This window comes from Bufo gargarizans, chromosome 4, assembly GCF_014858855.1.
Source record: "Bufo gargarizans isolate SCDJY-AF-19 chromosome 4, ASM1485885v1, whole genome shotgun sequence".
Lineage (NCBI taxonomy): Eukaryota > Metazoa > Chordata > Amphibia > Anura > Bufonidae > Bufo > Bufo gargarizans.
Window position 1 is genome coordinate 35,974,839 of NC_058083.1, and position 13,235 is coordinate 35,988,073.

A 13,235-nucleotide genomic window follows, 5' to 3' on the forward strand; every position below is an offset into this window, starting at 1 on the left:
TTATTTGGGCAATCACAGGGCAAAAACTGACCTAATAACTCAAGTAAGAACTCAGCCTTACAGCTCGATGTTAGCATCAAGAAGAAGCACACTCCTTTTACTCCATCGTCAGCTGATTCCACCTACAGTAGATGTCTACAGAACCTCTTCAATTAAACGCTTATACAAGTAGAGTTCCCCCGACAGAGTGGAGAGGGTGTCAGCAGTAAGTTTGTGATCCATCAGAACAATAACCCCCATAAAACGGATCCTGTCTGTGGAGCATCCGCCTTTACTCAGTCAGCATTTGGTCAGTAATCCATCAGTATTGCTAATGCCAAAAAAAACAGAGTGGATCCAAAACAGAGATGACACGTGAATGGAATATTTGCATTTCTTCTGTGTCTTGTACCCACTCATGTTTTTGGCTACCAAATCACAAACCAATACTAATGGGATCATACAGGCCTTACAGCTGCTACACGGACAGGATCCGTTGTGCGTCTAATTGTTCCTTCCTTCTGACAGATCAGAAGGGTCAAATAAATAATGATGTCAGCCAGGCCAAAAGGCAAAATAGTGGCCCAGTCATGAAGTGGGGAGGGTGGGAATAGCATTAGAAGTCCACAGAGTGGATGTCACGGCCACGGTTATGGCCGTGACTCCTTGGGAGCCGCATACAGTTGCCCGCGGTTTGGGTTGTTGTTTCAACCGCAGCTTGAGGCATGATGTTGTTTGCCTCAAGTGCGGTTGCTGCGGACAACAGGTATGTGTGCAGTTCCCTTGGAGTTGTGTGCGTGTTTGTAAGCACTTTTGGTATGTCTGTGTGCACTTTGTTTATGTGTGGTGTGCACTGACATCGTTCCTTCACTGTGGTTGCCCGTGGCAAAGTTTGGTTGTATAGTGTACATGTGGTGGCAGTGTCCCGGTCTTCGGGCTGACTCCCTGGACACGGTTGCCATCCATGTCGTTGCCTGCGGCAACAGCCACAGTTGTGTTGGCATCCTCTCCCAGCACACACTCAGCCAGTCCGAAGACCGGGACACTGCCACCACATGTACACTATACAACCAAACGTTGCCACGGGCAACCACAGTGAAGGAACGATGTCAGTGCACACCACACATAAACAAAGTGCACACAGACATACCAAAAGTGCTTACAAACACGCACACAACTCCAAGGGAACCGCACACATACCTGTTGTCCGCGGCAACCGCACTTGAGGCAAACAACATCATGCCTCAAGCTGCGGTTGAAACAACAACCCAAACCGCGGGCAACTGTATGCGGCTCCCAAGGAGTCACGGCCATAACCGTGGCCGTGACAGTGGACCTATGACATAGTGCTGAGGTAGAAGCAGCATGAGGAGAACACAGAGTGGCCCAATGTCAGAGTCTAGAGGTGGCAGCAGCATCAGGAGGAGGCCACAGAGTGGCACAATTACAGTGTGGAGGTGGCGGCAGCCTCAGGAGGCCATAGAGTGGCAAGGTGACATAGTATGGAGGTGGCAGCAGCATCAGATGACCACAGAGTGGGAAGATGACATAGTGTGGAGGTGGCAGCAGCATGAGGAGACCACATAGTGACCCAGTGACAGAGTATGGAGGTGGGTGGCAATAACAGTACCCGCTGACGATGGTGGGTGTAAGAAGGAGCAATTGGCATCAGATGTGTGGCATCAGAATAGTAGCTGAGACAGTAGTGTGTGGCAGCCTCAGAATAGTAGCTGAGACAGGTAGCCAGAAGAAACCGGTCTCTTTTGTTAAAGTGTTGGTGTGGCACCATGGATTATGTAGTCTGATGCATCAGGCATTGGTGGGTGGAAATCCTGGCTGATCCACGCCTGATTCATCTTGAAAAAGGTCAGTCTCTCCACATTTAGGGTGGACACGCAAGTTCTTCTTGGGGTAACTATGGTCCCCGCCGCACTAAACACGCGCACTGATGCCACACTACTGGTCGACCAGGACAGCTTTTCCAGGGCAAACTCTGCCAGTTGCGGGCACAAATCCAGTGCAGATCTTCAATGTGTGGTGGCAGGGTGCTGTCCAAGTATACCATCACCTGCTGGTTCAGGTCCTGCTCCAGGTCTAGCTGCTGCTGATGCTGGTGAGTAGTTTCTTCACTAGGCAGGTGAAGAAAGCTTCTCATCAGCAACTCTAGACTCAAGTTGCTGCTGATGGAGCTGGAACTGCTCCTACCCCCCCTACCCTGCCACAGCAGCCATGGCAGAGGAATGTGGGCGCAGAGGGCCCCCCCGGTCAGACCTGCAAGATGATGGACTATGGCACAAATAGGCAGCGGCCAACTGAATACATAGGATGTCTCTATAGTAGTTCAGTTTGTCCTCCCTCTCAGCGGGTGTGAAAAAGGCCTCCATTTTGGACCGGTAGCGACGGTTCAGCAAGGTGGAGAGCCAGAAGTCATCCCTCAGCCGAATGGTGAGAATTTGACTGTCACAAGCAAGTGAGCATGCATTGGGCCATTTGTGCAAGTGACTCAGAGGGACCCCCTGCCTCCATCTCCACTGCATGCATACTGCCACGGTGTGTCTGGGTCCTCTGCCTCCTCATCACCCTCTAGCTCCTCTGGCTGCTCCTGCTCCTCCTCTCCTGTCACCTGTGTATAAAAATTGCCCATTTTTCTACACATTGCTTGTGCTCCAATGTCCTTCTCCCCTGGCTGCTCCTGCTCCTCCTCTCCTGTCACCTGTGTATAAAAATTGCCCATTTTTCTACACATTGCTTGTGCTCCAATGTCCTTCTCCTCCGCCTCCTTCAGTTCAGCCCCCACAGGGCTCATGTGGCCGTGAGATCTTGACCAGTCAGATTTACCAGCATCTGTTCCAGGACATGAAGCAGTGGAATGACATTGTTCATCCCGTAGTCCTAGCGACTGACCAATAACATGGCCTCCTCAAAGAGCCTGATCAAATGGCAGGTGTCATGCATGAGTTGCCACTGGCTGTCATCGAAGTTACACAGGGGAGTACTCCTATCTGCTTGGATCATCAATAAATCGTTTATGGCCTCTCTCTGTTCGAATAGTTGTTCCAACATATGGAGGGTGGATTTCCAACGGGTGGAAACGTTGCATATCAGCCTGTGTTGGGGAATGCCATTCTGCTGCAGCTCAAGGAGGGTGCGCTTTGTGGTGTACGAGTGGCTGAAGTGCATGCAAAGTTTTCTGGCCATTTTTAGGATGTCTCACAGATGGGTGGAAGACTTCAGGAACCGCTTCACAACCAGATTGAACACATGTGCCATGCAGGGTGCATGGCTCAGCCCTCCTTGACAGAGTGCCGACACAATGTTCTTCCCCTTGATGGTCACCATGGTTCTGATTTTGAGTTGTCACAGAGAAAGCCAGGATTCGATTTCTTGCTGAAGGACACAGAGCAGTTTCTCCCCTGTGTTACTCCATTAACCCAGGCAAACGAGGTGCAAAACAGCAGGAGGATGAGGAGGCAGAGGCGGACATTGTCACAGGACCAACGGCGTAAGAACGTGGAGACGGAAACTGCATCACCTGGCCAAGTTGCTGGTGCTGCAGTCCCTCCCTTTCCAAGTGGTGGATTCTGCACCTTTCAGAGACATAATAGCAGGAGCACATTCAGCTTCTGCACCGTTGGACAAGTTCATGTATACTATTGTCTCTTGGCAATCGCTTCGGTCATCGATTGCTGAGGGAATGACTGACGAGGAGTAGGAGGGCGAGGAGCAGGAGCATCAGGACCAGCAGATGATGGGAAGGACAGACAACTCCCTTCGGCTGAGGTGGTGGAGGCTTGACTGCCTGAAATCGGCTGTGTGCCACTGGGTGATGCAGCGGTTGTGTGGCAGACTGAGCAACCACATCGGTGACACAGTTCTCCCAGGCAACTTTATGGTGACGCTACATATATTGACGCAGGGCCGTGGTGCCAACATTGACACCCTGGCCACGCTTCACCTTCTACCCACAGATTCTACATATGGATGTGCTTATCTCCTCCGGCTGCTTAACAAAAAACTGCCACACCGCCGAGTAGGTGATTTTAACCCCAACACTACGCACTGACTGACTGCTAACGCTGCTGCCATCGTAAACCGGTGCGCCGCTACTTCCCGGGCAGGTAGGCTCCTGCGATGCGAGTGGTCTACCCCGGGCACATTTGGTCCCGACCTCCCACTGCTGTCACCCTGCTGACTTCTATCCACGCTAGCAAATTGCTGGCTCCACTGCTGCCTCACAGGCAAGCTGCCACCCTCTTCTCCCAATGATGAGGAACCCCCTTCATCACCCGGCTCCCAAATGCAATCAGCTACATCATCATCATCGAGTAATGTCTGCATGTCACTGATGTCCTCCTCAACCGTCTCTGGGTCAGGAGCCTGACCGCTCACAACACCAGCTCCCACTCCACTCTCCTCATCACTACTTGCCCGCCTAGTGGAGGAAGCGGTAGATGTGTCCTCCACATCTTCGCTTGCCAGTAGCTACTGACTGTCTTCTAATAGCTAGTCCTCACTGTATAGAAGAGCTGAGCCCACAGCATACAATACTTCTCTGGCTGAGGGAACAGAAAATGACAGAGGCAGGTTCAGGACAGGTGAGGGCACAGGGCCTGCTCCCAAGCCATGCAAATGAAGGGTTGTGTCTGACGAACCCACTGACTCTTGGCTGATGTCACTTGCGACAAGGTCGAAGATCGAGTTCAAGCCTCTCGAAGTGACCCCTGCTGCCACGGCCTCTTACTCTGATGCGACCTCTGCCTGGGCCAGAAATATTTAGGCTTCTGCCACTCCCCTGTTCAGGGCCTGGCACTTCTCTGTCTGACATACTGTTAGATCAAATAAATAAATAAATAAAAAGGAAATTAAAACACCCTAAAAAAGTCAGTCATTTTCTCACTTCAACACACAACGGACAATAAGCCCTTTTTTTCACACTAATACACACAAAAAAGGGCTTGAGAACATATAACTGCACCACTGAACAGCAAATATATTTTTATTTTGCCACTATTACACTACAAAAAAAGCTTTATAACATATAACTACACTTCTGAATGGCAAATGTATTTTACTTCTGCCACTAATACACGCCACAAAAGGCTTTAGAACATATAACTAGAGATGGCCTTGCTGTTCGTCCGGCGGACGTTTTGCGGCGAATATTGCTTGCATATTCTTTAGCATTGCGCCAAACTTTGACCCATGACACATCCATCAGGTGGAATAGAACAGCCAATTGAGACGTTTCAGCACATGGACACATCCCCACCCTATAACAGAACCTGATCTTGCAGCCATTTTACATTCTGTGTTTTGCCAGTGTAGGGAGAGGTTACTTTGTGGAGCAGGAACACCAAACGCTAGCTAATAGGGCCACAAAAGTCCTTTTAAGGACTGGTATAGGTGTGCTATCGATTGGTGTGATATACTGAGGGGTGTGATATACTTATAATGTACTTTCTAACATAGAAAGTATATTATAGTGCATTTGTATTGTGCAGCAGTTGTGTGCGGTTCTGCTGCAATACCACAGGTATATAGAGGGACAAGCGTTATTGGAACAAAAATTTGCAACGGATGTGATATACCTGTTGCCCCCCAAAAAACTGATTGAGGGGTGCAATATACCTGCTTTTACAAAATACGGATTAAGGGGTTTGATGTACCTGTTTCCACAAAATATTAATGAGGGTTGCAATATATCTGTTTCCACCAAATATTGATTCAGGTGTTCTATATACCTGCATTCACAAAATACTGATTAAGGGGTTTGATATACCTGCTTCCACAAATAACTGATTGAGGGGTTTGATATACCTGCTTCCACAAAATACTGATTGAGGGGTGTGATATACCTGCTTCCACCAAATATTGAATCAGGTGTTCTATCTATATAACTGCTTTCACAAAATACTGATTGAGGGGTGGGATATACCTACTTCTACAAAATACTGATTAAGGGTTTCTATATAACTGCTTCCATAAAACACTGATTGATGGGTGCAATATACCTGCTTCCACAAAATACTGATTGAAGGGTTTGATATACCTGCTTCCACAAAATACTGATTGAGGGGTGCGATATACCTACTTCTACAAAATACCCATTAAAGGTTTCAATATACCTGCTTCTACAAAATACTGGTTGAGGAGTCCGATATACCTGATTCCACCAAATATTGATTGAGGCCTGCGATACACCGGCTTCCACAAAATACTGATTGAGGAGTGCGATTTACCTGATTCCACAAAATACTGATTGAGGGGTTTGATATGCCAAATTCCAGAAAATACAGATTGAGGGGTGCGATATATCAGCTTCCACCAAATATTCATTCAGGGGTTCTATATACCCGTTTCCACAAAATACTGATTGAAGGGTGCGATATACGTGTATCTACAAAATACTGATTAAGGGGTTCTATATACCTGCTTCCACCAAATACTGATTGAGGCCTGCGATATACCTGCTTCCACAAATACTGCTCTTCTCTAGGGACTTTGGCACAGGGTCGTTTTGAAAATGAAAGGCAGAGATAGAGGCATGCCGTTCCACATGGGTGGTAGGGGTCAGGCAGGTGCACCAGGCCAGAGCCTAAGTGGGGAATTGGAGAAGGAATTATTTTCCCATCCATTCCTAGAACTTACCGATGTGCAGCCATTCTTTGCATTGGATGAGGAAGAGAAGGTAGCATCGGCCGCCACCCAGCGGCCTGATGACAGTACCCAGATCAGTCCAAGGAAGGTGGTCCCCGCTGTTGCTGCCTACTCCGAGATCTCTAATGTCAGTGGTGGTGAAGGTGACGTGTCGATGGATGTCACGTGGGTGCCCACAAGAGAGGAAGAGTAGGGGAGTTCAGAGGGAGAGATGGAGCAGCAGAGAGGGAGGAGAAGGAGGAAAAGCAGGCAAAACTTGCAGTTCACAGGAGGCAAAAAGCAGACTGTAAATGTATCTGGAGTGAGCCATCCACTATGCTTGCTCACATCTTGCACTCCCAGGACCCCGGCACATGGCTCTGCAGTGTGGGCTTTTTTTAACGTGTCAGCTGTAGTGTTGGGCGAGTACCAAAGTGCTTGGGTGTTCGGGTGCTCGGGTTGAACCCCTCTACTGAGCACAATGGAAGTCAATGAGAGAACCTGAGCATTAAAACAGGCACCCCCTACTCTGAAGAGGGGAGGGTGTCTGGTTCATAGGAAAAGGTCAGAAATTGATGAAAACTCCACCGAAATGGTTCGGGAACAGCATGGGGAGGATGTCTGGATGCATCTTGGGCTCCTAGGTAGCTGCTGGGAATGATGTCTGAGTAGTACGCCACTTTTACAGACTGACAATAATACGCACAAAACTGAAGATAAAATCGATTTTATATGAAAAATTGTTAGGAAACAATCTTTTCTGTATATTTACTTGTATATAAAGGGCAAGTGCTGCCAAAAATTACAAGGAAGAGGCACTCCGGTACAACTTGTATATCACAAAATGGAGGGCCTCATTCACATTTTGGTACAATTGTTCAGGTAGTGGGACTCCTACACTCAAAAAGTCTATGCACTAAGTGAAAGGGCTTCCAAAAATTACAAGGAACCGTCACTCCAATACACCCTTTATTACACATAAAGGAGGGCATCATACACCCTTGAAAAATTATGATGGATGGCCTGCTGGTGACCATCCAAAACATTAGGAGCAAGGGCCTGCTGCTGATCTGACCATCCAAAATATTAGGGGTGAGGGTCTTCTGCAGAGCTGACTCTCTAAAACATTAGGGACGAGTGCCTGCTGCTGATCTGAGCATCGAAAAAATTATGGCCGAGTGCCTGCTGCTAAGCTGACCATTGAAAAAATTATGGGTGAGTGCCTGCTGCTTAGCTAACCATTGAAAAAATAATGGTTGAGAGCCTGCTGGTGAGCTGACCCTGTAAAACATTATGGTCGAGCTCTGAGCCGGTGTGCTGTTTGTCACCTAAGCAGATCAGCCTAAGCACGCACTTGACGTTGACGCTTCCCCACTGCAGTGCTATACTGTTTCCAGATACCTACCGACTGATGGCTGACTGGTGCTGCAAGAGGATAATTCTTAGGTGGAAGTGGAGGAGGAGAAGTGGGGGTTGGAGCCACTAACGTAGTTGGTGGCGGAAACCCTGATGGAATTAGGGTCCGCAATCCTTGGTGTCGGTAGCACCTGTGCCATCCCAGGGTACGACTCGCTCCCGGCCTCCACAAAGTTTACCCAGTGTGTCATCAGGGAAATGTAGCGTCCCTGGCCGAAAGCACTTGTCCATGTGTCAGTGGTTAAGTGGACCTTCTCAGTAACTGCGTTGCTCAGGGCACGGGTGATGTTACGGGAAACATGCTGGTGTAAGGCGGGCACAGCACACAGTAAAAAATAGTGGCGGCTGTAGTGGCGGCTGAGGATTAGATAACGAGGGACGGCCGCCGACATCAGGCTGAAGAAGGCCTCAGTGTCCACAAGCCTAAATGGCAACATTTCCAGGACCAGTAATTTGAAAAGTTGCCCATTTAGTGCTATGGCCTGTGGGTGGGAGGCTGGGTATTTGCGCTTGCATTCACATGCCTGGGGTAAGGACATTTGTACGCTGGGACACGGAAGTGGTTGCTGATGGTGCTTGCAAAGGTCCAGTTGCAGGGCGGGAGGCATCCGGGCCTGAGCCTTCAACAGGAGATTGGCCACACGTAACACAGGAGAAGAGGAGGCAGTGGTTTGACCCACAGACACAGATTGTGGACCCAGGCGTTCGGCCCACCTATTTGGGTGCTGTGATGCCATGTGGCGGATCATGCTGGTGGTGTGAGGTTGCTAGTGTTCACGCCCCTGCTAATTATTGTATAGCACAGGTTGCAAATTACAATTCTTTTGTCGTCCGCACTTTCCTCAAAAAAGCGGCAGACTGCGGAACACCTACCCCTTGGCAAGGTAAATTTCCGCAAGGATGTGCTTTGGGGAATAGATGCGGGCCTGTTTGGTGTGGCCCGCCTTCTCCCTTTTGCCACCCCACTGCCTATTCCAGCCTGTTGCAGTGCTGTGGATCCCTCCCCCTCTGTAATGCTTTCCTCGCTCGGCTTGCCACCTTCCAAGGTTGGGTCAGTGACTTCATCGTCCACCACCTCCTCTTCCACTTCCTCACTCTGCTCTTCCTCCTGACTTGTTGACCTAACAACAACCTCAGTTATTGACAACTGTGTCTCATCTTCATCATCAACCTCTTGAGACACCAATTGCCTTTGACTTATTGGCAACTGTGTCTCATCATCATCCACCTTGTCAAACATTAATTGCCGTTCCCCACCGTCATCTTCTTGCGACTGTGGATGCTCAAGAATTTGGGAATCAGGACACAAGATCTCATGTCCCTCTTCAAACAGGTTTGTCGAGAGGCCGAAATGAAGGAATGGCGCTAAAAAGAGCTCCTCAGAATATCCGAGTGTGGGATCACTTTTTTGGAAAGACTCTCCATTGTGGGACAAAGGACGATCAGGGTGAGGATTGTGTTGACCCGACTCTTGGCTACTGAGACTGGACCTGGTGGAATACAGGGTGGTGCTTAACTGACTGGAAGCATTATCTACTGCAATCCAACCGACCACCTGGTCGCACTGGTCTGACTTTGCGAGCGTTGTCCTGCGCCACCCTGCAAACTTGGACATGAAGCTAGGTATCGTGGATGATTCTTTTACTTGTGCTCTGCTCTGGCAGCAGGCACAGTTTCAATGCGCCCAGGGCCACGGCCTCTACGTGCACCACTATCATCACAGCCACTTCCCTGTCCCTTATTGCTCGCCTTCTTCATATTAAATGTTATATGTGCTTGAAAGTATATCACACGTACAATAGCGTAGGATTTGTAAGTGTATGCGCAAAAAAATAAAATAAGGTATTTGGAATGTGGAAACGTCAGGAAATATACCGGAAATATACCGCAGATAATGTCGCTGATATCAGCAGCGGCTAATAAAAAATTACAGGCAATGTCACAGGTATTTGGGATGTGGAAACGTTACACAGGAGAAATACCGCAGATAATGTCGCCGATGTCAGCAGCGGCTAATATAAATTTACAGAGAATGTCACAGGTATTTGAGATGTGGAAACGTTACACAGGAGATGTACCCCAGGTAATGTCATTGTCCACAGCGGACATCATCTACGGAAAAAGTAAACTGGATGTCACTGATATTTTTTGGATGTGCACACGTTACACAGGAGATGTAGTGCAGCTAATGGCACTGTCCGCAGCGGACACCGTCTGCGGAAAAAGTACAGTGGATATCACTGATATTTTTGGGATGTGCACACGTTACACAGGAGCTGTACCCCATGTAATGTCACTGTCCGCAGCCTACATCGTCCACGGAAAAATACACTGGATGTCACTGATATTTTTGAGATGCGCACACGTACCACAGGAAATGTAGCGCAGCTGATGTCACTGTCTGCAGCGGACACCGTCTACGGAAAAGGTACACTGGATGTAACTGATATTTTTGGGATGCGCACACATTACACAGGAGATGTAGCGCAGATAATGTCGCTGTCTGCAGTGGCCTAACTATTGCACGCTATTTAGAGCAGGATGCACTAAAAATAAATATTGCTGACACATAATAGTCCATAAAAAGACTTTTGGGTCTGTAAAGTTTTAGCAATTTAGCTCAGGTTGCACTAAAAATATATATTGCTGCTGCCACACACAACAATAGTCCTTAAAAGGACTTTTGGGTCTCTGAAAAGTTTTTCAACTTAAAAACTAAATATAAAACATCACTCCCTACACTATCTTTCCTTTCTTCAGCACAGCTCTTCCTGACTAACACTGAGCCGAACACGTCATTGCGTGCTATATAGCACCCGATGGCGCTTTTCGGCCAGCCAATCACTGTATTGCCAGTAACCAACGTGGCTACGGCTCTACAGTGAAGAGCAGTACTTGCCTGCATGTTTATTGGCTGCGTAGCAAACAACAAACGTGCGTTGAGGAGACTCGAGCATTGCGCTCGAGCACATGCGATATTCGGCCGAATACCGCCATGTGCCGAGCATAGAGACGTTGGACCTGAACTTGTGTTCGGCCAAGCATGCTCGATCAACACTAGTCAGCTGCCTGTGCTGCCAACGCATAAGTCGCGGTAAGCCCAACACTCACCTAGGGAAGACCGAATTAAGAAGGCACCTGGCCTCCCATCACCGAGCCCAGTGGGAGCAACACTGTCAGAACCCACAAAGCCACACTCTCGGCGCTCCACGTCCTGCCTCTTCTCCTTCTCCTATCTCCTCCCATTTGTCCTCTACTCCCCCTTCCACCGTGCATTCATCGCGTTCATCTGGCAGAAGGCAGGCTTCTGTGGCCCAAAAAAGTCGATGACGCCTGATAACCCTGCTGGCTTGTCAGACCTGCTAGCCCGCCAACTACTGCCATATAAACTGGTGGACTCGGAGGCCTTTAGAAAATTTGTGGCCATTGGCACACCAGAAGGTCCCCAGAAGGAAATATTTCTCACAGAAGGGCATCCCAGAGCTATATGGCCATGTTCAGCAGCAAGTAAATATAATCTCTGGCACACAGTGTCGTTGTCAAGATACATATGACTCGTGATGGACGAACATCGGCCAGGACGGTTCGCGGCGGGCCCCATTCACTTTAATGGCCACAGGAGTACGGGCTTAAAAATTAGGCATTCACCTGACATTAAATAAATTGTGATTATGTGGCTCGAGGTGCATTATGCGGCCACTGAATAACAATTTTACTGTAGCCCACTTTTTTTTCACTTTTTTGGGGGGGCAACTGGTATATCACACTAGTAGAAATGATTTGTTCCCATGGCGTTTGTCACTATCTGTAGCTGAGGTAACGCAGCAAAACCGCAAACAAATGCTGCACTAGCCAACTGCACTATATAATACGTATATTATTGGTATATAACACCCCTGCTTCAATCAGTTTTATTGGGGGGCAACTGGTATATCACACCAGTAGAAATTATTTTTTCCAATAGTGTTTGGCACTCTGTGTAGCTGCAGTATCTCAGCAGAACCGCACACACCTGCTGCACAATACAAATGCACTATAATATACTTTCTATGTTAGAAAGTATATTATAATTATATTACACCCCTCAGTAAGTCACACCTATCAATAGCACACCGATACCTGTAAAAGGACTTTTGTGGCCTTATTAGCTAGAGTTTTGTGTCCCTAACAGTCTGTCCCTGCACCACACAGCAGCCTCTCGCTAAACTGGCAAAAAAAACTGAATGTAAAATAGCAGCCAGATCAGGTCCATTTATAAGGTAGGGGGTATGTCCATGTGCTGAAACATCTCAATTGGCTGTCCTGTAACACCTGATGGAGGTGTCATGGGTCAAAGTTCTTCACAATGTAAAAGAATAAGACGTCGGCGGACATCACCATATGTTTGCCTGTTCGGTGAACCACGAAATGACCGCTGGGCGAACCGCAAGGCCATCTTTACCATCTGACCACAGACACATGGTCTACCAAACACGGGCAGGGAAGGTACATAACTTTACTTCCCACTGGGTGAATCTTCTGACAGCCGTCAAGCATGTAACCCGTGGCTCCCGTGTGGATTTGGTGTTACCGCCACGGATTGCATGCAGGCCTGCCTCTTCTTCTCCTCCTCTTACTCCATCCTCCGTCTCCTCCTCGGCTGACTCCTCCTTTTCCACTGCTACCGTCTCTTCCGCTGCACCCCCCAAGCTCCCAAGAACCTAGTGCTACTGCATCTGAGACAAGTCAACAGGAGTCTGAAGAAGAGTCAGAGGAGGATGGTGGCTGGGGGGAGGAGGAAGAAGAGGAGCAAAAAGAGCAGGCTTTGAGGGGGACTTTAAACTTTTCGGGGATCCCTGGTGTTGTCTGTGGCTGGGGGAAGGAGACCGAGGACAACATTCTCCTGGGCGATGAGCAGTAGCCAGTGCGCTCCACCGCTTACAATTTAGTGCAAATGTGGGCCTTCATGCTCCAGTGTTTGAAGATGAACCCCTGTAAAAAAAGAATAATGGGCAAGGACCAGTACTGGGTGGCAACGTACTTAGACCCCACTGTACAAACACAAAATGGCAGACATATTACCAGCATCACAGGGGGCTGTCCAAATGAAGCATTTCCAGGCCTTGCTGTGAGAGATGCTGCTTTCTGCTGTTACGGGCCCTGGCAGATGAATTTCCACCCACAGCGAAACAGGTGCAGGTACCAATTCTACCTCGCTTGCAAGA

General features: G+C 48.5%; 1 protein-coding gene across 1 annotated transcript in view; it reads left to right on the forward strand.

Moving 5' to 3' along the window:
- Positions 1 to 13,235, forward strand: part of LOC122935728 (serotriflin-like) — a 58,742-nt gene that overhangs the window by 39,658 nt on the left and 5,849 nt on the right. The gene's annotated exons all lie outside the window — the stretch shown is intronic.